We start from the raw sequence: 25,202 nt of genomic DNA, 5'->3' as shown, positions 1-25,202 counted from the left end.
CGAAGGCTGCCGAGTTTCCTGAGTGCTCATGTGAGTTTATATAACGATATATAAGTTCATCAAGAGGAGAACCATTTAATGTTATCCAAGATTTAAAAACATACATTGCTATTGATGTAAAAGTGCTGTGTTTGCAGTTAACTTAAACTTCTCTTATAAGTCTGTCTGTCTGCCCTGCAGCTGCAAAGTAAAAAAGTCGCAGTATAAGAATCGCCTGAGGCCAAGTAGCGGAGGGTGATTGCTATGCGCAACCCTGGTTCCAGTGCTTTTCTCATTACAGTGTCAGTCTTCTTCAGCAGAGGTCCCAAATTATTCTTTAACTCATTAAAGAGCTCGGGTGAAATTCTGACAAAGTTTTTGAATGCACTTGTATCCTCTTCGCACAGCACATTAAGCAGTTGCTCATATTGTCCAAATTGAGCTCTCCGTTGAAAGATGGGCTTCACCCAGTGAGACTTCCTCTTAATTCTCTTTTTAATTAATCTCTCCCTTCTGCCTTCAAGCAAGCTTTTTCGATGCACATAGTGGGCAGCTGCATGCAGCGCGTCAATGAAAAAAACCAACATCCTGTACTCGAAATTATTTCGTAAAGGCATGTCTCCAAATGAGCCGATTCAACCAAGGGAGGATATATATAGTGTGTGAAAAAAAAAGTTACATCATTTGTGTCACGTGTAGTTCACGATGTTCATTCAAGATTTAAAGCGACAGCTCGGGAAACGGCCAAGTCACTCGCACGAATAACATAAATGCCGAGTACCGTGGGAACTCTTTATCTACTGCCGTTATATCGTGCGAGACTCGTGCTGGACCACGACCTCTTCACTCTGGTGACATCTTGCGTCAACTCGCCCCGTGAAAAGGCCCTTTAAGGCAGCAACTCTACTGCTGCCCCACAGTGCCGCCGCATTGTAACTGTGAACTTGTCTACTCTAACCGGTGATCAAGGGATGAGATCAAAGTCATACCAATAAACGGGCACCTGCCCTCTTCAGACAGTGGGAGGGTTAGATTGAGGTTTATTATCGTCACGTCTGAGGTACTGTGAAGAGCTTTGTTTTGTGTGCTATCCAGTCAAATCAGATAATACTGTACATAAATGAAATCAAGCCAAGCGCCAGCATATTCTCTTTGTCATCCTTAAAAAAAGACGGCACTGGGAGGAGGCTCTCGACCCGAAACGTCACCCATTCCTTCTCTCCAGAAATGCTGCCTGTCCCGCTGAGTTACTCCAGCATTTTGTGTCTATCGCTGGATTAACTCGGCGGGTCAAGCAGCATGTCTGGAGATCATGAATCTGTGACATTTCGGGTCCAGACCCCTCTTCACGTCGCCTATCCCTTTTCTCCGTGGATGCCGTTTCGGCCGCTGAGTTACTCCAGCATTTCAGTCTGAAGGGGCTCAATGCGAAACGTCACATATTCCTTTTCTCCAAAGATGCTGCCTGACCCGCCGGGTTATTCCAGCACTTCGTGCCGATCTTGAGTCTTGGTATATTTGAGTTCAGTTCACCACTAACGTGCAGTGAGTGGATGGCCAGAGTTGAGCTTCGCTTATTTAGATCCTGATCAGCGAATTGATAACTATGCACGTTCAAGATAGTTTCAGCAAGAAGTGATTTATTTGCACTGACATAAACTGTAATTTCCTTTCACTGAAGTTGCTCTGTAACTCCGACTCTGTGTGTAATTCCTGGCAGCAGACCTGAATCGGGAACTTGTAGAAGCGAGCCCGATTTCACAAACTTAAACACACATTATTACAGTGCAGAATCAGGGGAGCGCTTCTGCATCTGTAGAAGTGACATTATCTGACCGAGGTGATAAAGAGAAGCCCCTGTCGTTCTCTCTAGCTCTGCCCGCGTGTGACATATCTTTCCCTGTCGTTTACTCGTGTGGACGGGCTGGGGTGGCGAAACAAACCTCTAATGGGACTAATTTGAAAAATTGCAACAGGGGGAAGATTTGTCCCCGTCCCTTGCCCGTAACTGAGGCAGCGTCGCTGTGAAATGCTAAAACCGCTCCACTATCACATTGCCTTTGCGGGGGATTGATGGGTTCGTTGCTTCACTCGCCACTTTACTATCGGCGACTGCACCTTCACCCACTCCGAGGAACATCGTGTCATCTTTCGGGCACCGAAATCTCTCAATAAACGTAAGTCTTTTTTCCTTCCCGGGCAAGTGAGAGGCTTTGTGTGCGTCTGCCGGCGATTTCTCTCTCACTCTGCCCCCGTACATATCTTTCCCTGTATCTCACAGCGAGACTCTGCTCTGGTTATTTTAGTGCCGGTGCTTTTCCCTGTTCTCCCCCCTCCTGTGGTGTGACTCATTTTTATTCGATCCTTTCCTCACCTGCCCATTTTTAATTAATTTTCTCCCAAACGATGCATTTCTAGTCAGTGTGCGAGTGCCTAGCTCTCCGCAGGGCGGTCCTTGCGCAGTGAGACCGGTCTAAGTGGTAGGGAGAGGGGAAGAGGGAGAGAGAGAGAGAGAGAGAGAGAGAGGGAGAGGGGAAGAGGGAGAGAGAGAGAGAGAGAGAGATCGGAAGAGAGAGGGGAAGAGGGAGAGAGAGAGAGACAGGGAGAGACAGGGAGACGGGCAGTGCTTTCCTCTGTGTTACCAGCACACGTTCCCTGGCCACAGAACTGGAGTTATTCGGGAGAAAGCTTCGCGACTGCACACGCCGGTGTAATCCCCAGCGCGTTAACAACTCGCCGGGTTAATTTCATATCAAGAGAGACCTTGGCTTTGCCGAGTGCTCTGACACAGAGAAGTAGCGGGGACACGGCTCGGCTCCGGGACCGGGCAAAGAACCCCGAAGGGTCTTGTTCGGAGCTTTTGCGCCACGATCTGTCTAGTCTGCGCCAGGAAAAATAAGCTTTCAAGCCTTTGCGGCACCATCCGGAGAGAAGCGGGACCGCAGAGAGAGAGAGAGAGAGAACATATCCGGCACGCCAAGTGCCAGCCGAGTTTCAACGCACGGACCTCTCGCCGCTTTGCAAGTAAGTGCGCTTAGAGCAGAGCGTGGCGGAGAGATGTTGGGGTGATTCATTTACAAGCTGTTAGGTTTCACCCAAACCAAAAGCCCGGGGTTAGAGGAACGAGAGTTGGACGGCGAAACTACCCTTCCCATCTCAGGAAGAGTTGTGTGTCATTTCTGGTCCGTGTCTGGTCATCTCCAATTAGGGGAGATTTGGGGGGTTTATTCTCTGGAATTGCGCCGTTGGAACTAATCGAACACATTGATTGGTGATTATTTGAGCAGGTTGCGCGGCGTTGCAAGCTGTGTTTGTGCCTGCCTGCCTTTACTCGGGGCTGTGGGGAGAGCATTTAACGGAGGTTGGAAACAATTGCCACGCTTAGATAACGCTGTAATTGGAAATATATCGATAAGGAATCTGTTGCGTGTGTTATCCGGTACAGTTATGTAGCTAAGAATATTGTATCCGGTGTATTGTGGACAACAGGGCGCTCCGTTTGACTGCTTTCCATTGCATGGTGATTGTTGAGGCATTGTATTTTGGCGCTGACTGAGCGGATGTATTTGGTATTGAATTGGAACGAGGATATACCTTATTTCGCGTTGGGTTATTTGATACAGTCTTTGATGTAACCCCGGATTGTGTGTGCTTGTGTTCCGTGCATCCGTGTCGTAGCCGGAGTTTCCTATACGTGTGTAGCAAAGGAACTGCAGATGCCGCTTTACATCGAAGATAGACACAAAAACGCTGGAGTAACTCAGCGGCTCAGGCAGCATCTCTGGTGAAAAGGGACTTGCACCCTCCCCCCCCTCCCCCCTCTCTCTCCCTCCCTGTCTACCAAACTCGTTGTACTACACTAGTTTCACTGTCGTCCTACTGAGTTCGTATTACACGTTATCATCTTCCCCACAGCGAACAATGGATCATTGCTCCACTTTTCCTTGATCATCGTTGCCGGATCTGTATCTTTGTATATCTTTCATTCATTTGTTCTATCTACTTTGTTCATATCTGTCGTTTCCCTCTCAGTCTGAATGTTTAAGAAAGAACTGCAGATGCTGGGAAAATCGAAGGTGGACAAAAATGCTGGAGAAACTGAAGAAGGGTCTCGACCCGAAACGTCACCTATTCCTTCGCTCCATAGATGCTGCCTCGCCCGCTGAGTTTCTCCAGCATTTTTTTGTCTACCTTCCCTCTCAGTCTGAAGAATGTTTCCTGTACATGTTGAGGCAGGTAGTATAACAACATTTAAAAGACACCTGGACGGGTTCATGGATAGGAAAGGTTTAGAAGAATATGGACCAAACGTGAGCTTGATCTCCAGGCCATGAGGGCTTGAGCTATTGGAAGAGGTTGAGCCGGTTAGGAGCGCAGGAGGGTCAGAGGTGGCCTTATAGAAGTGTATAAAACCATGAGGGGAATAGATAGGGCAAATGCAGAGAGTCTTTTATGCAGAGTAGGGGAACTGAGTACCAAAGTAGATAGGTCAAAGGTGAGAGGGGAAAGATTTAATAGGAATGAAGGGCATTTTTTTCCAGAGAGAAGGTGTTGGGTATATGGAATGAGATGCCAGAGAAAGTAGTTGACAGAGATACTATAAAGCCATTTAAAAGACATTTGGATAGATGCATGGATAAGAAAGGTTTAGAGGGGTATGGGCCAAGTGCAGGCAGGTTCAAGGGAGTCCTGATTCTACTGCATCTCATTAAAAGAAAAATGTTAAATTCTATTGAAATATTTGAAGAACTGGTGATCTCTTTCCTTTCGAGAGGAGATAACTTCTCCCATCTACACTCTCAAATGTACTGCATCAGGGATTGTTTCCAACAGTTTTTTAATTACCAATACAAGGATGTGGCCAGGAACCTGAGGGCCTGAACTATAGGGAGAGGTTGCGCAGGCTAGGACTTTATTCCTTGAGGCGCAGAAGGATGAGGTGTGATCTTGTAGAGGCACATAAGTTCATGAAGGGAATACATACGGTAGATGCTCAGTCTTTAACCCAGAGTGGGGGAATCAAGAACCAAAGGGCATGGGCTTATGATGGGAGGCGAAAGATTGAATATGAACCTGAGGGGCAACAGAGGGTGGTGGGTACATGGAATGAGTTACCAGAGGAGGTAGTTGAGGCAGCAACTATATCAATATTCAAAAGTAATTTGGACAGGTATGTGAATAGGAAAGGTTTCAAGGGAAATGGGCCAGGGGCGGGCTATAATGTAGATTGGGCATCTTGGTCAGTACAAGCAAGCTGGTCTGAAGAGCCTGTTTCAATGCTTTATGCCTCTATGAATCTTTAAATAGTGTGTGTGCTTTTGAATGTCCATGTCCTGACCTTTGCAATACTCTTTCCATGTCTCTATCCTTTTTGTTGTTGCAATGTCCCATACACTGGTATCTTGAACTAAATGTTGGCTATCCACTCTAATAATTCCTAGAATTATTAATTTTGTTTGATGAGTTAAGGTTTATCTTGAGTGTTTCTTTTACATGAAAGATGCCATTTAAATACAAGGTTTTTGCTATCATAGAGAAAAACATAGAAACAACGAAAATAGGTGCAGGAGTAGGCCATTCAGCCCTTCGAGCCAGCACCGCCATTCAATATGATCATGTCTGATCATCCAAAAAAAGTACCCCTTTCCAGCTTTCTCCCCATATCTATTGATTCCGTTAGCCCTAAGAGGTATATCTAACTCAGAGTTTCATTACGCTCTGAGCCATAGAGACACACAGCATGCGTCTAAACTGATGCCCTCTGACCGTATTTGGACCCTATCCCTCCAAACCTTTCCAAACCACGTACCTGCCCAAATGTATTTTAAATCATGTTATATTACCGGTCTCAAAGACCTCATCTGGCAGGTCGTCCCATATGCCCATCACCCTCTGTTCGAAAACGGTGCCCCGAAATTTCCCCCCCCCCCCCCCCCCCCCCCCCCCCCCCCCCCCCCCCCCCCCCCGATCTTAAACCCACCCTGGGTTTAAACCCGCCCAGAAATAAAGGTCTGATTATCTACTCTATAGAGTCTTACAGTCATAGAAGTCATCATCTTTTATGGACTGTTGGTAAAGCTATCCTGTCATATGACTGTCCCTATTGTAACAGGTTTGTACTTTTTTTTCAGTGGTGACTGTTCTGTATTCAGTGACGATTGAGTGGGAATTGGGTTTCATCTAACCTGCGAGCATCATCTTCATGTTATAAACCCTTCCTTGCAGAGAACATGGATGTTAATAGAATAGCAGCAAATAGTAAAAATTTCTTTAAAAATATTTAGACTGTCTTGCACTGACAGTTACTTTCTTTGAAGTATTAATTTTTGCACTCGAGTTCATTTATAACCACTTCCATTTATTCAACTACAGAGGTTTCCCCCTTCAAGTAATAAGTAAATTGATGAATTAATGAGATGATTCAAGAATAAGCACATCGAAATAAGAAGACTAGTTTCTATAATAAGACATGCATTCATATACATTGCTAACAGTCTTGGTGCATGTCAGTATAATATTAATCATGCATCATCTTTGGTACAGACGCAGAGGGTATTTTGAAGCAAAAGAGATCTTCACTTCTCACAATGGGAACTTTAGTTTGCATTTCATATATTGTGTGAAGAACTTTGCTGCAAAAAGAATATTTGTTTTCCTGGTCCAGTTATATTGATGAAGAAGTGTGTTAGGTTGTTCTGAGAGAATCATGAATAGTTCTTCAGCAGGAGGTAGGTTACATGGATAATTGAGACTTGCTGTGCCATTTAAGATGCAGCTCTAGAGAAATTCTACATTACCAATACCTGTTTCCCAGCCTAATCAAGGACTAGTCTCACCCCAGTCGCACCCTCTTCTCCCCACTCCCATCAGGCAAGAGGTACAGAAGTGTGAAAATACACACCTTCAGATTCAGGGACAGTTTCTTCCCAGCTGCTAACAGGCAAGTGAACGACTCTATCAACAGCTAGACAGTGGTCCTGAGCTACTATCTACGTCATTGGAGACCTACGGACTATCTCCAATCAGACTTTATTGGACTAAAAGCTTATCACTGTACCTCAGGGTATGTGACAATCAACTAAACTACTTGGTCAAACACTGAAAGGTCATTTAATTGCGATTAGTTTGGTTTAGAGGTACAGCGTGAACACAGGCCCTTCGGCCCATCGAGTCCATGCCGACCAGCAATCCCCATACACTAGCATCATCCTACACAAGAGGAACAGTTTACAATTTATTTTTAGAAAAGCCAATTATCCTACAAACCTGCACAATTGGAGTGTGGGAGGAAACTGGAGCACCTGGAGAAAACCCACGCGGTCAGAGGGGAGAACGTACAAACTCCATACACACAGCACCCATAGTAAAGATGAAACCCGGGTCTCTGGAGTTGTAAAGGGCCTGTCCCACTTGGGCGACCTAATCCGCGAGTTCTGGCGCGCTTGACCAAGACTCATACTCGCAGCATGGTCGACACGAGGTCGTAGGAGGTCTTCGTAACTCTCCTTCATGCTCGGGAGTGGTCTCCGGGTACTCGAGGCCTCAGCTAGGTCGCGGCGTTTTTTTCAACGTGTTAAAATATGCCCGCGAGTAAAAAAAGGTCGCCATGAAAAAAATCGATACTTTTTTTACTCGTAGGTTTAGCCATAGTCGGTCATATCGGCATGTTAGTCATAGGTAATCAAGGGGTCAAAGGTAGTCGTAGATAGTCTTCATCATAGTCGAAGGGAGGTCGAAGGAGGTCGAAGGAAGTCGTCTTCACTCTCCACTATCCGGTGTCCAATTTTCGCGAAGTTAGTCATACTTAGTCGTAGCTAGTTGTAGCTAGTCGAAGCCGGTCTTCTACATAGTCGAAGGAGGTCTTCAACATGTCATTTTTTTCAAACACTTCTAAACTCGCCAATTAACTCACCAAGGCAAATTTCTTGTATGTGAATACTTGGACAATAAACTTACTTGCTTACTGACAAGTGGGACAGCCCCATAAGGCAGCAACTCTACCACTGCGTCATTATGCCACCTTTGTTTCTTTTATATTTCAACCACATTGGAATAAAAGCAGAGATGTTGCCTGACCTGCTGAGTAACTCCTGCATTTTGGGTCTAACTTTGGAATGAGCCAGCATCTGCTGTTCCTTTTTATTTCATTTGCCTTCTGAACTTCATGCTAACATTAATATGTATGCCCAAGCAGCCCCAAATCCCTCTGAGATTTGAATGCTTATTAGTCTCCTGCCTTCCAAAATATATTCTCATTTTACTTTTTACTTATGAGACCAAATACTTTCACATTTGCACACAATGTTCTCCATATCTCATGTTTTTGCCCAGCCACTTAAGGGCCTGTCCCACTTAGGTGATTTTTTCGATGACTACAAGCGACTAGGCTGTCGCCACATGGTCGCGGGATGGCGCCTGCATGGTCGTGAGTTGTCTCCTCAAATCGCCTAAAGAATCATAACTTTTTCCTTGTCGCGCTGGATTTTGAAATGTTCAAAACCTTTTGGCGACTGTGGGCTTGATGTAGCTTGTTTTCGCCTGTCGTGGGTGTTGTCGCCAGGTGACGTAGGTTGTTGCCGGGTGCTGACTTTGGTGAATTCCATTGGCGACTACCTATGTCAATCTACGTCAACCGGCGACTGAATTGTCTTCAGTTGTCGCCGACAGGGTCGTAGCTTGTCGTGAGTGGACGCAGGGTGACTTCGCTTGTCGTAGGTTGTCGCCTGTGTGGTCGTAGGTGGTTGTAGGTGGACGTCCTAAGTCACGAAGAATTGGGTCGCCGGTTGTCGTAGCTTGACATAGCTTGACATCGACTAGGGGATAGGTTTTTCGGCGACCAGCTACGACTGTAGCTGTCGCCGAAAAAATCGCCAAAGTGGGACAGGCCCTTTAAACTGCCTCATACCTATGCAGCATGTTTGCATTTGCAAGGCTTCCTGCCAGCTTTGTAGTGCTGGCAATATACACTGTGTTACACAAGCCCCCGTCAGATGTAGAGTGCAAGTAGCTGAGCTCCAAGCATTGATCTTTGATTCTAAAAGCAATCAATTAGTTGCGCTTTCAATCTGAAAATGCTGCTTAATAGTAAGATTAAACGAGAATTTACCAGTTTGAAGTTTGATCGTTATTTTATGAGGAGTAACGTTGAGGGATTACGTGAAGAACCCCGCCAGGACGCATGCATGTCATTCTTCAAAGCAGCGGTGTGAAATCACAGATAACTGTAATTACTAAACATAGTAAGATTAGAGAAGATATACCAGTTGAGTATATGATCAAGGGTGGGAGTGGAGGGCACGTAATCCCTAAACATTACTCCTCATTAAATAACGATCAAACTTCAAACTGGTAAGTTCTCGTTTAATCTTACTATTTTACTTCGGAGTCACATGAGTGACTACGTGAAGATTTTAAAGCTCTGTGATTTCATGCCGTGGAAACGAGTCCATGCATCACATCTGCCTTGATTATGGGGAGAATAGTGTTAACATCATTAGACATCAATACGATATTGAAAACCCAACGATAAATATATTAACACCAAATTATAGCCCCTATTTATGGGGTAAAATTATATTACAGAACTTAAAATTGTTTCTGCAAATGTTCCAGGTTCAATTACTGGTTTGTTATAAAATCGTTGGAAAGTTTTCTCCGTTGACCATCCTGCTGTCTTGAGGATTTGGTCCATAGGAACATCCGACTTCATAGCTGCCGATGTAGCTGCAGCCCTGGTGGAGTGAGATTAAAAAAATGCTAGTGTCTACTCCAGCCTTTATTAGGACCTGTTTTAGCCATCTAGAGATGGTCTGGACTGTCACTTTTTTTTTTTCTTTTTTTTTTTGAGTGGCTTATGTGTAGCTAATTAAAAGTGACATTTCTTTGCGTCTGATGATCTTAGTATACTACATATATAATAGTAAGTGTGTTACAATACAGAGACGATCATCTGTCGGGTAGGCCCTGAATTCTGTTTTTAGGCCTGCTGACCCCTGTCTGTTCTGTTTGACTAATTCATTGATGTGAAAAGTTAAATTTCCAGATGAAATAGTCATGTTGTCCAGCCTTAGTTTCTGTAGCGACTGGACCCTTTGTGCCGTGACCAAGGCCATCAGCATGACTGTTTTCATAGTCAGTTTCTGCAGGGACAGAGCTGTAGCTGGAGACCAGTTTCTTAACATGGTCAGTACAATGCTCACATCCCATATTTGGGAGTACCTGGTTCTTGGGGGATTAACATTAAAAATGCCCCTCATGAGTTTGGTTACCAGGGTGTGTCCCAACTGAATGCCGCTCTGTTCCTTGCCACAGGTATGTTGACAGAGCACTTCTGGCGCAGTTGATGGCACTATGACTGAGCCTCTCATCGTAATGGAGGTTTGCCAGGAATTCCAGAACAGACGGCGATGTACATAGATCTGTGGGTGATGTTAAGCGCCTTGAGTATTAGAAAGGCACTATATAAATCCCATCCATTATTATTATTATTGTTGTGACAGTATTTCCCATTTCTTGATGACACCAAGTACTGTTTTTTGGTGGACTGTCTGTGGGCCGCTGAAATAATATCCACTGTTCGGTCCGTCAGTCCCAGGTGTAGTAGAGGTGCTTTCAAACTCTACAAATTAATAGGTTTATATAATTATGACATGGGTAGCTTCCCCTTGTTGCGGGATGAACCAGTAAATTAAGTCTATGATGGATGGTGATGCATGGTTCTAATACCATGTCGAGTATCACCGGGACCCATGGTTGAGTAGGCCAATCGGGTACTATCAAAATACCAGACGCGGAGTCTTGCTGTATTTTCCTTAATACCCGACTGATGAGGCAGAAAGGAGGGAATGCATAAATAAACAATATCCCCCAATGCAGCGAAAATGCATCTGTTGCCGCTGCCCCAGGTTCTGGTTCCCATGAACATAATTCGATAGCTGGTGTGAGCCTGGATGCGAATAGGTCGATATCTGGTGTTCCATACCGTGCTGTAATTTCAGCAAATACATTTTTATCCAACATCCATTCAGTGTTTTCATTGAGTTTGTGTGACCTGTTGTCTGCCATTAAATTTAGTTTACCTGGTAAGTAGGTAGCTGATATCCAAATATCTCTCTGGATACACTATTGCCAAATTGTGTTGGCCAGATTGTCACATGATGTTGATTTGTTTCCACCCATATGGTTGATATATGCTACCACGGTGGTGTTGTCAATTTGTAGTCTAACATGCTGGTGATATAACCCAGAACAATATGACTTAAGGCCATGGAATGCACTTAACATTCCCAGGTAGTTTATGCCCAGTGTTTGTAATAATGATGCCTCCTGTGCATTCCATCTCCCCCACAGCTGGAGATGGAATTGGTAGCACCCCAACCAAGTGCACTGGCATCAGTTTGTAGTACCATAGACGGGTTGCTGATAATGTTTGGAGTGGAACAATGCCTAATGTTATCTTTCCACCATTTTAGTTCCATTATGGCCTCTGTTGGTAGCTTCATTGGTCTGTCAAAATGACCACCATAATTTTTGAGTGCTCGTATTTTAGCCCTCTGTAATTTTTGATAATGGAAAGGTCCGATTTGTGTGGCTGGAAACGCAGCCACTATTATGCCAATTATTCTTGCTACCAGTCTGATGGATGGTTTTGTGATGTCAATGATTTTGTTGCAAGCCTCCATTAAGGCTGTAACCTTTTCTTTCGACAAAGTCACTGACATGTGAACTGAGTTAAGGGTGTACCCCAGATGATCCATTGTTAAATAACATCTGTGGTCACCTCTAATGGGTACTGTATAGTAAGCATCTTTTAAATCGATGCTTGCCATGTAGTAACCTTAGGAAATCAATTGCATAGCAGTAACAAAGGTTTCCATCTAGTAATGAATATATAGTACGAAAGTATTCAAATTAGTCAAATCTATGATGATGCGGCAACCACCATCTTGTTTATGATAAAGATTTTGGACACGAATTCCTGTGATTCGTGGTGGGTTTCCTCCATTACTCCTTTTTATAAGGCCACTGTAGTTCAGCATGCGCTTTTGATTTTTCTTTGCCTGTAAGCACGAACATTCGGTTCGGTTCATGCTGAACTGGAGGATTAAGTTTTTGTATAAATTCTATGGTATAACCCTATACTTCTGAAAATATAAGTGTCGGTAGTTAATTTATTCCATGCATCCAGATAGAATTGTAATCTCCCACCAACCTCGTAAGGAACCAGACCCACCTACCTCCATGGTTACTATTGGTAGGTTTGTTACTTTTTCGGCATCCTCCGTGGACGTTGAGGCGCCTGTGTCTGGATCTGTAGTTGGGTCGGTGTTGAGGGTTAGCGCATTCCCCAGGAAGGCCGGTCTAGGCCATGGCCTAAAAAGACCGATGTTGCGTGTTCCTGGCCTTTGTGCTTTCACCAGTTTGTCTTGGCCGACTGGTGGTGCGTAGGGGTGCTTTTTCCTGGCCGAAGTAGTTTTTAGACGTTGCTTTAATGAGCCCCAGGGTTTTACCCTCTTCGTCAAGTTCTTTTACCTGTTTTGATAAGTTGCCTCCAAATAGTAATATTGGTGGCTTGGAGGTTCCAGGGTTGCATAGGCCTGCAAATTAGGGTCTAAAACCGGTTGGATGGCACTTTTTCCTAATACTATTTACTCGTATTGGTAGTTGCAAAATAAAGCCAGTGCATCCTGGTGATCTTGTGTCATGTCTTTTTTGGTTATTGTGCGGGCGAAAACCGTAATTCCCGCTGTTAGGACTTTCAGAACTTTCTGTAGTTTCAAGTCCCTGACTCTGATTGAGGCTCCGACATGTTTTCAAATACACTGGTTGACACTGGGAACATTCAGTGTTTTGCAGTTCCCTGGTGGTAAGTGTCTTGCTGTCCAATAATGCCTGTCCTTATAGCTGGTTGAATGACAAGTAGTCGATACTTGCAGCTATTTTAGGTTCAAGGTTTTGGTCAGTTTGGTCGGGTTGAATGAACTGGGACACCATATCCAATAGGTTTTCTTGCACCCCATGTGCACTAGGGTTATGTTCTGCACCCCTCTTCAGGGTCAGCCCAGAATTGACCCCCTGTACTCCCCTCTGATGAGGAAGAAACACTGTGCAGCCCTACAAGAGGTACTGCTGTAGGACTTACTAGCTGCCCACTGTGACTAGTCTCCATCTCCCGGAGCCTGTCACTTTGGAGTACTTGCTCCAACAGCTGCTCCAACTGGCTCCAATGCTCACGGGCACTGGCCACTCGCGGCTGCTCCAGTTCCTGCAGCCGCTCCAACCGGCTCCAATGCTCACGGGCACTGGCCGTCGCGGCTGCTCCTGAAGCCGCTCCAACCGGTCCCAATGCTCACGGGCACTGGCCGCTCGCGGCTATTCAGAGTCGGACTCATCGGAGTCAACGACTCTGTTAGTTTTTTGCTTCGCTCTACTGCCCAGCCGTGGCCGGTGCGGGAGCGAAGTCGGGCACAGCTGTTCCCATTTCGGGAGATTGGCGTGCCGTTGGCTGCTGCTGCTGGCTGCCCGCAACTCCGCGGTTCTCCCCCGCCAGCTTTTTCGCAGCCTTCGTGGATCTGGTCCATGTCTCCACCTGTAAGGTAAGTGGACGGAACGCAGAGTCTCCTTACCTGCTGTTCCCGGCTTTCAAATTCTGCTGCGAAGGGGAACGTCATTCCCCCTGCTGTGACTCGTTGCAATGCGTGTAGCGATATGGCACGCATGCGTCCTGGCGGGGTTCTTCACGTAGTCACTCACGTGACTCCGAAGTAAAATGGCCAATTGTGCTTTCCATCCAGCAACCAAGCCTCAATCATTGTTAATACACTATACCCTCAAGTCTGTGAGCCCTGATTGTGCTAAACTATCTTTAATATGATTTTTGTCAATTGTCTTCTAAAAATACAAAATATACACCATTGACTGGTTCTCCCTTACCACGTAATCTATGTGTACCATTAAAATAACAATACATTTGTCAATTATTATTTTCTTTTCAACAAACATTAAGATGTTGGCTAGGCCACTTTTGGGGTATTGCATGCTGTTCTGGTCGCCCCATTTACTGCAAAGATGTGGAGGCTTTTAAGAGGTTGCACGCGAGGTTTACCAGAATGTTGCCTGGATTTGAGGGTTTTAGCTTCAGGGGGAGGTTGGATAGAATTAGTGTAGAAACAAAAAATAACTGCAGATACTGGTTTATACCAAAGATAGATATAAAGTGCTGAGTAGCCAGGGAGCATGCTGCCTGAGTCGCTGAGTTACTCCAGCACTTTGTGTCTATCTTTGGATGGACGGCTTGTTTTCTCTGAAATGTCAGAGATTGAGGGGAAACTTGATAGAAGTAGATACATTTACAATACAAATTACAATACAAATACAAATTTATTTGTCATTTGAGCCCCAGTGAGACTCAAACGAAATTTTGTTTCCACAGCCATACTAACAAAAACAATGTCCTACAGACATACACACAATTAAGTTCACACTAACATCCATCACAGTGAACCCACTGTGATGGAAGGCAAAAGTCTTTTCTCTCCCCTGCTCTCCATGTCTCTCCTGATGTCCAAGCCCCAGGCGGGCGATGATAAGTCCCACGGCCATTTTAGGCCGTGCCGGGCGATTTACGGCCCCGCTCCCGGTCTAGAAGTCTCGAAGTTGGAGCCCCCGGCGGGCGCTGTAATGTCCCACGGCCATGAAGCCATGCCGGGTGATGTACTTCCCCGCTCCGGGTCGTTCCAAACCCCGCGACACGGGCTGGAGAAGTCGCGTTGCGGGAGCTCCGGGAAGCGGTCTCACTCTCCCCCCGGACCCGCGAGCTCCCGATGTCCCAGTCCACCGGACCTGCGGCTGCGTTGCTGGAGCCTCCGAGCCCCAGGAGTCGAGTCGCAGCAGCGAGTCACCACCGCTCCCCACGTTCCGAGGCCGGCCAGCCCCACGATGGTGAGTAGTCCGCAGCGCAGTCTCCCGAGCCCCCGGGTCGTTCAGGTTGGAGGCCGCTCCACGGTGCTAGGCCCCAACGACAATGGAGACCCGACAGGGAAAAGGTCGGGTCTCCCAGACAGGGAAGAGATTTTAAACGGTTCCCCCCCCCCCCCCCCCCGCCCCCCACATATACACATTTAAAAACCAGTATTTAAAAAACACCAAACACTACATTTAACTAGACAAAAAATAAAAAAAGACAGACAGGCTGTAGGAGCCGCTGCAACGAGTCGCACCGCCACCAGGAACATTTATGAGAAGCATAGATAGGGTAACAGTAAGAACCTTTTCCCCAGTGTGGAAATGTCCAACATTAACGGGCGTAACTTTCAGGTGAGAAAGGAAGAGTTTAATGGAGATGTGTTGGGCAAGTTTTTTACATAGAGAGTGGTGGGGGGTCTGGAACGCATTGCCAGGAGTGGTGGTGGAGGCAGATATGATAGTGACATTTAATAGACTTTTGAAAAGGCACATGGAAGTGTAGATTGCTCATTTCTAAGCTTCCCCCAGTCTAGTTTCAGTAAAAACACTGAATCAAGCACTTGAAACAACTAAATTTTATTTTAACAAAAGCGTGTCACAGTTCAACTGCTGTACCTATCCCACCGCGGGTTCGATCCTCGAGTCTGCCTGTTCAAGCCCTCTAGGCCTCGCTCAGATAGAGACACTCCATAAGTTCACGCAGTCCCAAGCGCTCTCCCAGAAGATTGACGCTGGACCTCGTGGTAGCGGACTTTTATATGTCCCGGGACCTCGAGAGGCCGAACCACGTGGGGGTGGTCTCTTTATAACCCAATTACATATATTGATTAACCCCATACATAACAGACATTTCCCAAGCCCAATAATACAACAGCTCAATACATTTTATTCAAAACGGACTTCGTAAGGAAGCCAACTTAGAAACATTTACCCTGATCTGCCAGAAACCCAGACAAGGCTCAATACCTCATCCAATCAACACTCGGCAAAGTTGAACTCTGCAACATTATTTACAATTATTTACAAAGTGTATGTCTGGTTTGCAGCCGTCCAATCCATTCTATGCATTTTGCACCTAATTGACAGGGTTTGCAGATGTTCTTATTCTTTACTTGCAAATTGTGTCTAAGCTCTAGACACACTGACACCTCTTCGCAGCTTGTCCCAGCTCTGCAGAGAGCAATTCCAAATTGACCAAATCTCCCAGTAGCCCTGAAGCTTTTACCCCATTTTGAAGTCCTAGCCTCTCCAATTTAGCCAGGTTTAACAGAAGTGCAGAGAATAGAGGGATATATATCGCATATAGGCAGATGATGCAAAGTTTAACTTTACCTCATGTTTGGCACAAACATTGTGGGCTGAAGGGCTTGTTCCTGTGATGTGCTGTTCTATGTTTGATAAACAGTATTGCCACTGTTTGATCATATTGTCTCTGGTTTTCATTCTAATATTTATATACATACATACAAAATTATACCGACAGACAGACAAACAGGCGTTGGAGAAGGTGGAAAAATAGTTAATGGAAAGGCGCTATAACGGAGAGTGTATACCAATACGGAAGGATCGACCAGATTGGGACCTTATTCGAGAGGGGTGACCTGATGAAGATTGGAATGGGTTTGCAGATTCGATGCAGAGAAACTGTTTCCAATTGCAGAGCAGATCAGAGCGAGCACCGTAAATGAAAGTCAGATGTGAGGAAATACATTTTAGGAATGTAAGAGTAATGGCAGGCAAGTGATTGGGACGTGAATTCACTGCCATATGACTGGTTGAGGGGTAAAACGTCCTTGTATTTTGGAGGAAGCTAAATAAATGGAAGAAATGCAAAGGGACATTAGCATCAGGAGAGAGGGAGTTGAGTTGTGTTGACCGCAATTATAGGAATAGACCCATTGAACTAAATTTATAATATTGAAGCTGTAAATACGGCAAAACACCAATAATCTGGTGTCTGATTATTCTGAATTCTTGAGTCACTCGTTAGTCCTGGATGGGAGCTCGGGATCTGGAGTGCACCTGGAGCAAGCCTCAGCTCTGTGGGCTGGGTCGACTGCTTGGGTCATAAGTTCATGTCAGGGGAGCTGAATTAGGCCATTTGGCCCATTGAGTACTCCGCCATTCAATCATGGCCGATCTATCTTTGACTAAAGAAACTCCTCCTCATCTCCTTTCTGAAGGTGTGTCCTTTTATTCTGAAACTGTGCCCTCTGGTCCAAGGCTCTCCCACTAGCCACTGGACATAGAGGTTAGGAAAGCAGGTAGGTTCACTGCTAGAGCTGGGGTCTGGAATGCTTGAATATTTCCCACCCTTTCATCTCCCTTTAATATATCAAAGTGTAGCATATTTAACAAAAAAAGTGAAAAATAAGATGTGTAGGAATGAACTACAAATGCTGGTTTAAACCGAAGATAGACACAAAATGTTGGAGTAACTCAGCGGGACAGGCAGCATCTCTGGAGAAAAGGATAGTTGATGTTTTGGGTCAGTCTGAAGAAGGGTCTCGAACCAAAATGTCACCCATTTCTTCTGTCCAGAAATGCTGCCCGTCCCGCTGAGTTACTCCAGCAATTTGTGTCTATCTGAAATTAAGGTGTGTTTGGGTATCAGAAGTAGCATCCAGTAGTGTGGATAATGTCAGTCTGATCTCGCAACAGTCTCGATGGTGTTGTATTTTCAGAGTCTCATTGTACCGTGAGACATAGAAACATAGAAACATAGAAAATTAATGCAGGAGTAGGCCATTTGGCCCTTCGAGCCTGCACCGCCATTCAATATGATCATGGCTGATCATCCAACTCAGAATCTTGTACCTGCCTTACCCCCCGATCCCTTTAGCCTCTTAAATATAGCCAATTAACTGGCCTCAACTACATTCTGTGGCAGAGATTCACTACTCCGTGTGAAAAATGTTTTTCTTATCTTGGTCCTAAAAGATTTCCCCTTTATCCTTAAACTGTGACCCCTTGTTCTGGACTTCCCCAACATCGGGAACAATCTTCCTGCATCTAGCCTGTCCAAGCCGTTAAGAATTTTGTAAGTTTCTATAAGATCCCCCCTCAATCTTCTAAATTCTCTGTAGTGCCTCAGATAAGGAGACCAAAACTGTACACAATACTCCAGGTGTGGTCTCACCAAGACCCTGCACAACTGCAGTAGAATCTCCCTGCTCCTATACTCAAATCATTTTGCTATAAATGCTAACATACCATTCACTTTCTTCACTGCCTGCTGCACCTGCATGCCTACTTTCAATGACTGGTGTACCATGACACCCAGGTCTCGTTGCATCTCCCCCTTTCCTAATCGGCCACCATTCAGATAAATGTCTACTTTCCTGTTTTTGCCACCAAAGTGGATAAGTTCACATTTATCCACATTATACTGCATCTGCCATGCATTTGCCCGCTCACCCAGCCTATCCAAGTCACCTTGCAGCCTCCTAGCATCCTCCTCACAGCTAACACTGCCCCCCAGCTTCGTGTTATCCGCAAACTTGGAGATGTTGCATTCAATTCCCTCGTCCTAATCATTAATATATATTGTAAATAGCTGAGGTCCCAGTACTGAGCATTGCGGTACCCCACTAGTCACTGCCTGCCATTCTGAAAAGGACCCGTTTACTCCTACTCTTTGCTTCCTGTCTGCCAGCCAATTCTCTATCCACGTCAATACTGAACCCCCAATACCATGTGCTTTAAGTTTGTATACTAATCTCTTATGTGGTACCTTGTCGAAAGCCTTCTGAAAGTCTGGATATAACACATCCACTGGTTATCCGTTATCCACTCTACTAGTTACATCCTCAAAATTTTTTATCAGATTTGTCAGACATGATTTACCTTTCATAAATCCATGCTGAATTTGTCCAATGATTTCACCACTTTTCAAATGTGCTGCTATCCCATCTTTAATAACTGACTAACATTTTCCCCACTACCGATGTTAGACTAACTGGTCTGTAATTCACCGTTTTCTCCCTCCCTCCCTTTTTAAAAGTGGGGTTAGCTACCCTCCAATCCTCAGGAACCGCTCCAGAACTTAAAGTGTTTTGAAAAATTATCACTGATGCATCCACAATTTCTGGGGCTACTTCCTTAAGTAATCAGGGATGCAGCCTGTCTGGTCCTGGGGATTTATTGGCCTTTAATCCATTCAATTTATCTAACACCACTTCCCAGCAAAACCTGGATTTCACTCAGTTCCTCCATCTCATTTGACCCCCGGTCCCCTGCTATTTCCGGCAGATTATTTAAGTCTTCCCTAGTGAAGACAGAACCAAAGTAGTTATTCAATTGGTCTGTCATGTCCTTGTTCCCCATGATCAATTCACTTGTTTCTGACTGCAAGGGACCTACATTTGATTTAACTAATCTTTTTCTCTTCACATATCTATAAGAACTTTTGCAGTCAGTTTTTATGTTCCCTGCCAGTTTTCTTTCATAATCTATTTCCCCTTTCCTAATTGAGACACGGTGGTAAAGAATACAGAAAGCCGAATTCATGAACACTATCACAATTGAAACACACATTTAGCAGGAGAGTGGCAGACCAGAGGGCTCGCTCGATGCTTCAGTAGTCAGAGGAGATAACTGAAGATCAAAATGTTGCCAGATGCAAAGAGAGCAGTCTGTGAAGTGCAGCATGTGAACATTCATTCCCCGTGCAGGAGCTCCCCACTCAGGCGTAGCTTGATCTTCTAATCCCCATTCTAGTACAATATGTTCTTTGCTTAGTTCTATGTAGGCTGCATTGCAATTCAGAACATTCTACAGCAAAAGTAGACAAAAATGTTGGAGAAGCTCAGCGCCAGTGAGGCAGCATCTATGGAGCGAAGGAATAGGTGACGTCACCTATTCCTTTGCTCGCTCCATAGATGCTGCCTCACCCGCTGAGTTTCTCCTGCATTTTTGTCTACCTTCGATTTTTCCAGCACCTGCAGTTCTTTCTTCAACATTCTGCAGCAAAATGTCAGCACCGAATCACAGCAACTCCTTCTAATATTTTAACACTTAAGTTACAATGAACCCTAACATTAAACAAAATGTATTAAAACAAAATGAGAAGGGTCTCGAACGAAACATCACATATTCCTTTTCTCCAGAGGTGCTACCTGACCCGCTGAGTTACTCCAGCATTTTGTGTCTATCTTCGATTTAAACCAACATCTGCAGTTCCTACAAAAAATGAGAAATGTCCATTTATCTAACGTTGACCTTGTCACATCCAACCTATATACTGGGGTCAGAAGAAGGGTCCTGACCCAAAACATCACCTATCTTATTCCCCAGAGATGCTGCCTGTCCTGCTGAATTACTTCAGCACTGCCCTGTTTCGACGAAAGCAATCAACCCGGCGTGCACAATCAAATAAGATCAAATAGAACAAGTTGTCCTACAAATTTAGGCTGTGCACACCATACGCAAGAAGAAGACTTCAGCACTTTGTGTCTATCTTTCCTATATAGTTTTTTTGATTATTTTCTGATATTTTCTTAACAATCCAATTATAGTTATTTGGCTTTCCTACTGAAGATGAACTGAAACTTAAGCCGTAGAATTATTTACTTACTAGTCACTGACACGCATATCAAAATCCCATTATTATTCTGAACTCTTCAACCAAATCTTCCCTAAAACTTGTTCTGGAGAAAATCACCCGTTTCTTTCATTTTGCTTTCTCAGTCAAAGGACCTTGTACCTGGTATGATTTTTGCAATCTCTTCTTTCCCCTCCCTTGGAACCTGGACCCAAAGATATCCCAAATTGAGCACAATTGTAAGAGATTATATTTTGTTATTGGCTTCTTTTCACAGATTTATTTTTTTATTCTATGCCTTAATGTAAACTTTGAACCTCGCATGTTATTTGTTTGCAGCTTTATCAACTTGCATGTCTGGTTTTAAAGGCTGTATTTAAACCAACTTATTCCGTGTTTCAGACTTCTATAAGCATTTCCGATGTTACGCATACAGTATTACCTCCTTACAAAATGTAGCCACACAAGTTCCCCTTCATAAATTTAATCTGATACTGTTAAATTAAAAATATCTGGTAATTTAAAATCTGTGCAACCTGTATTCATGTCGAGACTCATTAAGAGGAACAATGGTCCCAACATCACCTTTGAGGAACATTACTCTTAAAAGCTTTCATGGTCATCTGCCTCTACTCTTTGTTGTCATATGAAACTGTAATCTGACTATAAGTTTCTCTTAAAGAAGCAAGTCTGCTAGACAGCACTTCACCCAATATCTTTCAGAATTTCATGCAAATGATCAATAAGTCTGGACTTCCTTTGTTGATGCACCCTCTTGTTTCTTCCAAAATGATATCTCAAAAACATCATCACTTAAATGTATTCTATTGTGCCACTTCATGTTTGAGTGTTTAATTATTGATGCATGTCCATATGTAGACACATGTATTATTATCCATGACAAACAAGAATGTGTTTTTTTAAATAAATGCCTGATTTGGATATTTAAGGGGAAAAAAACCTTCGGAAAATATTGTCCATTGCATGCCTAAGTAACTTGTTTTGGGAATGTTGGGGAATTGAGAACCAGAGGACATAGGTTTGAGGTGAAGGGGGAAAGATTTAATAGGAACCTGAGGAGTAACTTTTTTTACACAAAGCTTGGTGGATGTATGGAACGAGCTGCTAGAGGAGGTAATTGAGGCAGGTACTATCAGAACATTTAAGAGACAATTAGACAAGGACAGGTACATGGATAGGACAGGTTTAAAGGATTATGGGCCAAGTGTGGGCGGGTGTGACTAGCATTAATGGGGCATGTTGATCGGTGTGGGGAAGTTGGGCCGAAGGGTCTGTTTCCACGCTGTATGACTCTATAAAGTTGTGCTTGGCACACTTCACAGCTTGGCAAATCTGAGTTTTGGAAAGGAAAGGTCATAACAACAATATTGAGTACACCTGTCAGATTTTAATACATGACATTGTATGGTTAAGTCCATGGATTGTTGAAGAGCATAGAGTTTGGTGTGTATTCAGGAACCTAACATTGTTGCCCTAATTCCCTGATTCGATAATTTGCTTTTTACCAAATATTGCAACATATAACAACATATGGGAATTTATTCAGTTTATTAAAAATCTATATATTCTCAATTTGCTTCATATTGAGCATTGGACCAACTATAACTCTGGGTGAAATGATTTCACAATATCTTCACGTGTTATTGTGTATGAGCAGGAATCCAGTTGGAAATGGCAGTACTATTATCACCCAAATCAATCCCATTGCTTCCGTTAATGTGAAAAGTGGATCGCTTTTATGTATAATAATCGCAGGTATATCAACAGGGCGGCACACTCGCATGGTGGTAGAGCTGCTGCCTCACAGCGCCAGAGCTCCGGGTTCAATCCTGACCTCGGGTACCATCTGCGGATATTTGCACGTTCTCCCTGTGACAGCGTGGGTTTTCTCCTGGTGCTCCAGTTTCCTCCCACATACCAAAACCGTGCGGATTTGCACGTGAACACAAAAATTGCCCCGAGTGTGTAGTATGTGATGGCATAGAACTAGTGTATGGTGATGGTGCACAAAAAATCTGGAGAAACTCAGCGGGTGCAGCAGCATCTATGGAGCGAGGCAAATAGGCAACATTTCGGGCCAAAACCCTTCTTCAGTCTTCAAACCCTTCTTCAGTGTATGGTGATCGTTGGTCAGCGTGGACTCAGTGGGCCGAATGGCCTGTTCCCATGCTGTATCTCTAATCATAGTAACCAGATAAGAATTGCATCTAATTAAAATTGTTTCCTGTAGCTTCCTGTAACTTTGCTGGTGTTTTGGCTTTTAAATCATGACACTTCATGAAGAGGTGAGTACTTTTGATAAGCAAGATACATAGACTAGAAAATCTATGAATAATGTTAGATTTACACAAAGTTTATCTTTCATCTTTTGTAACTGCGTGAAGAAAACATAATCCCAATAACTCACCTCACCAACCACACAATAGGATATACTGAAACACTTCCAGTCATTCACTCCTGTCTAAAAATGAATAGTGCCCTAATTATAAAATATGGAGAGTATATGCTACAAAGCCAAGTAGTTAAAGCATTGAAACTTTTCAATATACAGACGGAAACATACCCTGGTGATTCCACTAATCCGTACTGAACGATAAATTTGTTAGACGCACAGATTACACAACACTACCATTTTTGTTTATAAAGGCAGTAGATAACATTTACTGAGGACATTTACCGATTTAATTTCATTAATATGTGCATATGCAGTTCAAAGAAATATTCCAAATGAATATTTCTTAATTTGAAATATTCCAAATGAATATTTCTTTCATTTTTATATTTATTTTGTTTTTTATTTATGAAGAAAGGTCTCAAGAAACGTCACCAATCCACGTTCTCCAGAGATGCTGGTTGACCTGCTGGGTGACGCCAGCACTTTGTGTCCTTTTGTGTGTTAGCCACCACATGCTTGTTTCTTCGTTTATTTTTGTTTGAAATTTTATTTTTCTTGGGCAATTATTGCTGGTGGATTGGCAGCTATATATTCTTAAAATGGAAGCGCAAGGTCTATTACAGAATATTTGAAAATTTAAAATCTAGTATATTTTCTAAAAATAAAGAAATGTGCATTATATTTCATCATCAAAAATGCTACTCAGTAAATACTGACATGGGCAATATATCTAGCAATAAAGAAACATTTGTTAACACAAGGATATAAGGATATGTGTTAAGTAACAAGACAGTGTCAATACGAGAAGAATTGTTTTAAGAATTGCATCAAGGACGGTACCATTTCAAGGAACATTTCTATTTTTCCTAGCCTCCAAATTTTATAGCCTTGGTTTGGTTGGATTGCCTTTGTGGCTGCTTGAGCTGAAGGATGGCGCATGCGCAAGTCGACGTGACAGGATCGAGGGTCAGTGGAAAGGGCTGCTGGAGGCCCTGCAGCAGCCAGGGGCTCGAGTGGATCAGTGTATCCATGAGGCCGAATGTGTTGATCGGTTGCTGCCTTCAGTCGGCATGGCGCACCAATGGAGGATGCCAACAACATTACCCGACCAACAATTCCAACGTTGGGTCCTGCAACTCCAACTCAGAGCCACCCAGGGCAACAAGTTCAGACTCTACATTTTTAACAATTTTGGACTTGAATCATGACACCAGAAATGTGGCGACTCTATAAGAGTCATAGAATCATACAACATGGAAACAGGCCCTTTGGCCCAACTGGCCCAAACCAACCAACATGTCCCATCTACACTGGTTCCACCTGTTGTATACTGACGCCGAGTAATCTATAGTTCCTATACACTGGTACTTGGGTCTAATTGTGTCTATGTATTGTAAGATTTTCACTGAACTGTATGCAAAGAAAATACTTTCACAGCACCATAGGTACCTAATGACAACAAAGTACCAATAATGTAATCATTTTATCTCAAGACATATAGTCGTGGATTCAATCTCTAATTCACAAATCCGAGAACTCTGTCCAGGGGAATACCCAAGTCGAGACAAGCTGTACTGTTGGAGATCCATTTGTAAGCAAGACGTTAATTTACAGATTCTCCCCATCTTTGGGATGCCTAACTCATCGGCATCTGTTGGCGGCCCTGATTTGTTCTGGCCTTTTCCTACCTCTAGTTCCCTCCCCACCACTTTCAGTCTGAAGAAGGATTCCGACCTGAAACGTCACCCATCCGCTTTCTCCAGAGATGCTGCCTGACCCACTGAGTTGCTCCAGCACTTCGTGTCTGCATTATATACAGCCTGTACATATGACTGAGCATTTGGGAGACTGGCAGCGTACATTTGATGGCTGCTGCACAGATCCAGGCATCGTCTGCTGCCTGAGAACTCAGTACACAGCCACGTTTCTGAACTTCAGGTTCTGATCAATTATGCTTGTGCACATATTTGTTTGCAACTTTATGAACTTGCATTTCTACTTTTAAAGGCTGTGTTTGAACCAATGACTTTCAATATTTCAGACTTTTATAAGCATTTCGATGTAACGCATACAGTATGTTCTCCTTACAAAATGTAGCCACTCAAGTTCCCCTTCATAAATTTAATCTGATACATTTAAAATTAAAATATCTGCCAATTTAAAATCTGTGCAATCTGTATTCATGTCTGGACTATTTACATATTAAGAGGACCAATAGTCCCAACACCACCTTTGAGGAACATTAGTATTAAAAACATTCACAATGTTCTGCCATCTCCTCTTTGCCATGTAAAACTGCAA

At 43.8% G+C, this 25,202-nt stretch overlaps 1 protein-coding gene across 1 annotated transcript in view; it reads left to right on the top strand.

The window, feature by feature from the left end:
* The first annotated feature begins 2,580 nt into the window (after positions 1-2,580).
* syt12 (synaptotagmin 12) overlaps positions 2,581-25,202 on the top strand; it is a 181,742-nt gene continuing 159,120 nt past the window's right edge. The window contains exon 1 of the mRNA XM_033039174.1: positions 2,581-3,003. The gene's annotated coding sequence lies outside the window, so the exon portion shown is untranslated. The remainder of the gene's footprint in view (positions 3,004-25,202) is intronic.

This window comes from Amblyraja radiata, chromosome 20, assembly GCF_010909765.2.
Source record: "Amblyraja radiata isolate CabotCenter1 chromosome 20, sAmbRad1.1.pri, whole genome shotgun sequence".
Classification (NCBI taxonomy): domain Eukaryota; kingdom Metazoa; phylum Chordata; class Chondrichthyes; order Rajiformes; family Rajidae; genus Amblyraja; species Amblyraja radiata.
The sequence above is the reverse complement of the archived record's forward strand: the minus strand, read 5'-3'. Positions and strand labels throughout refer to the sequence as shown.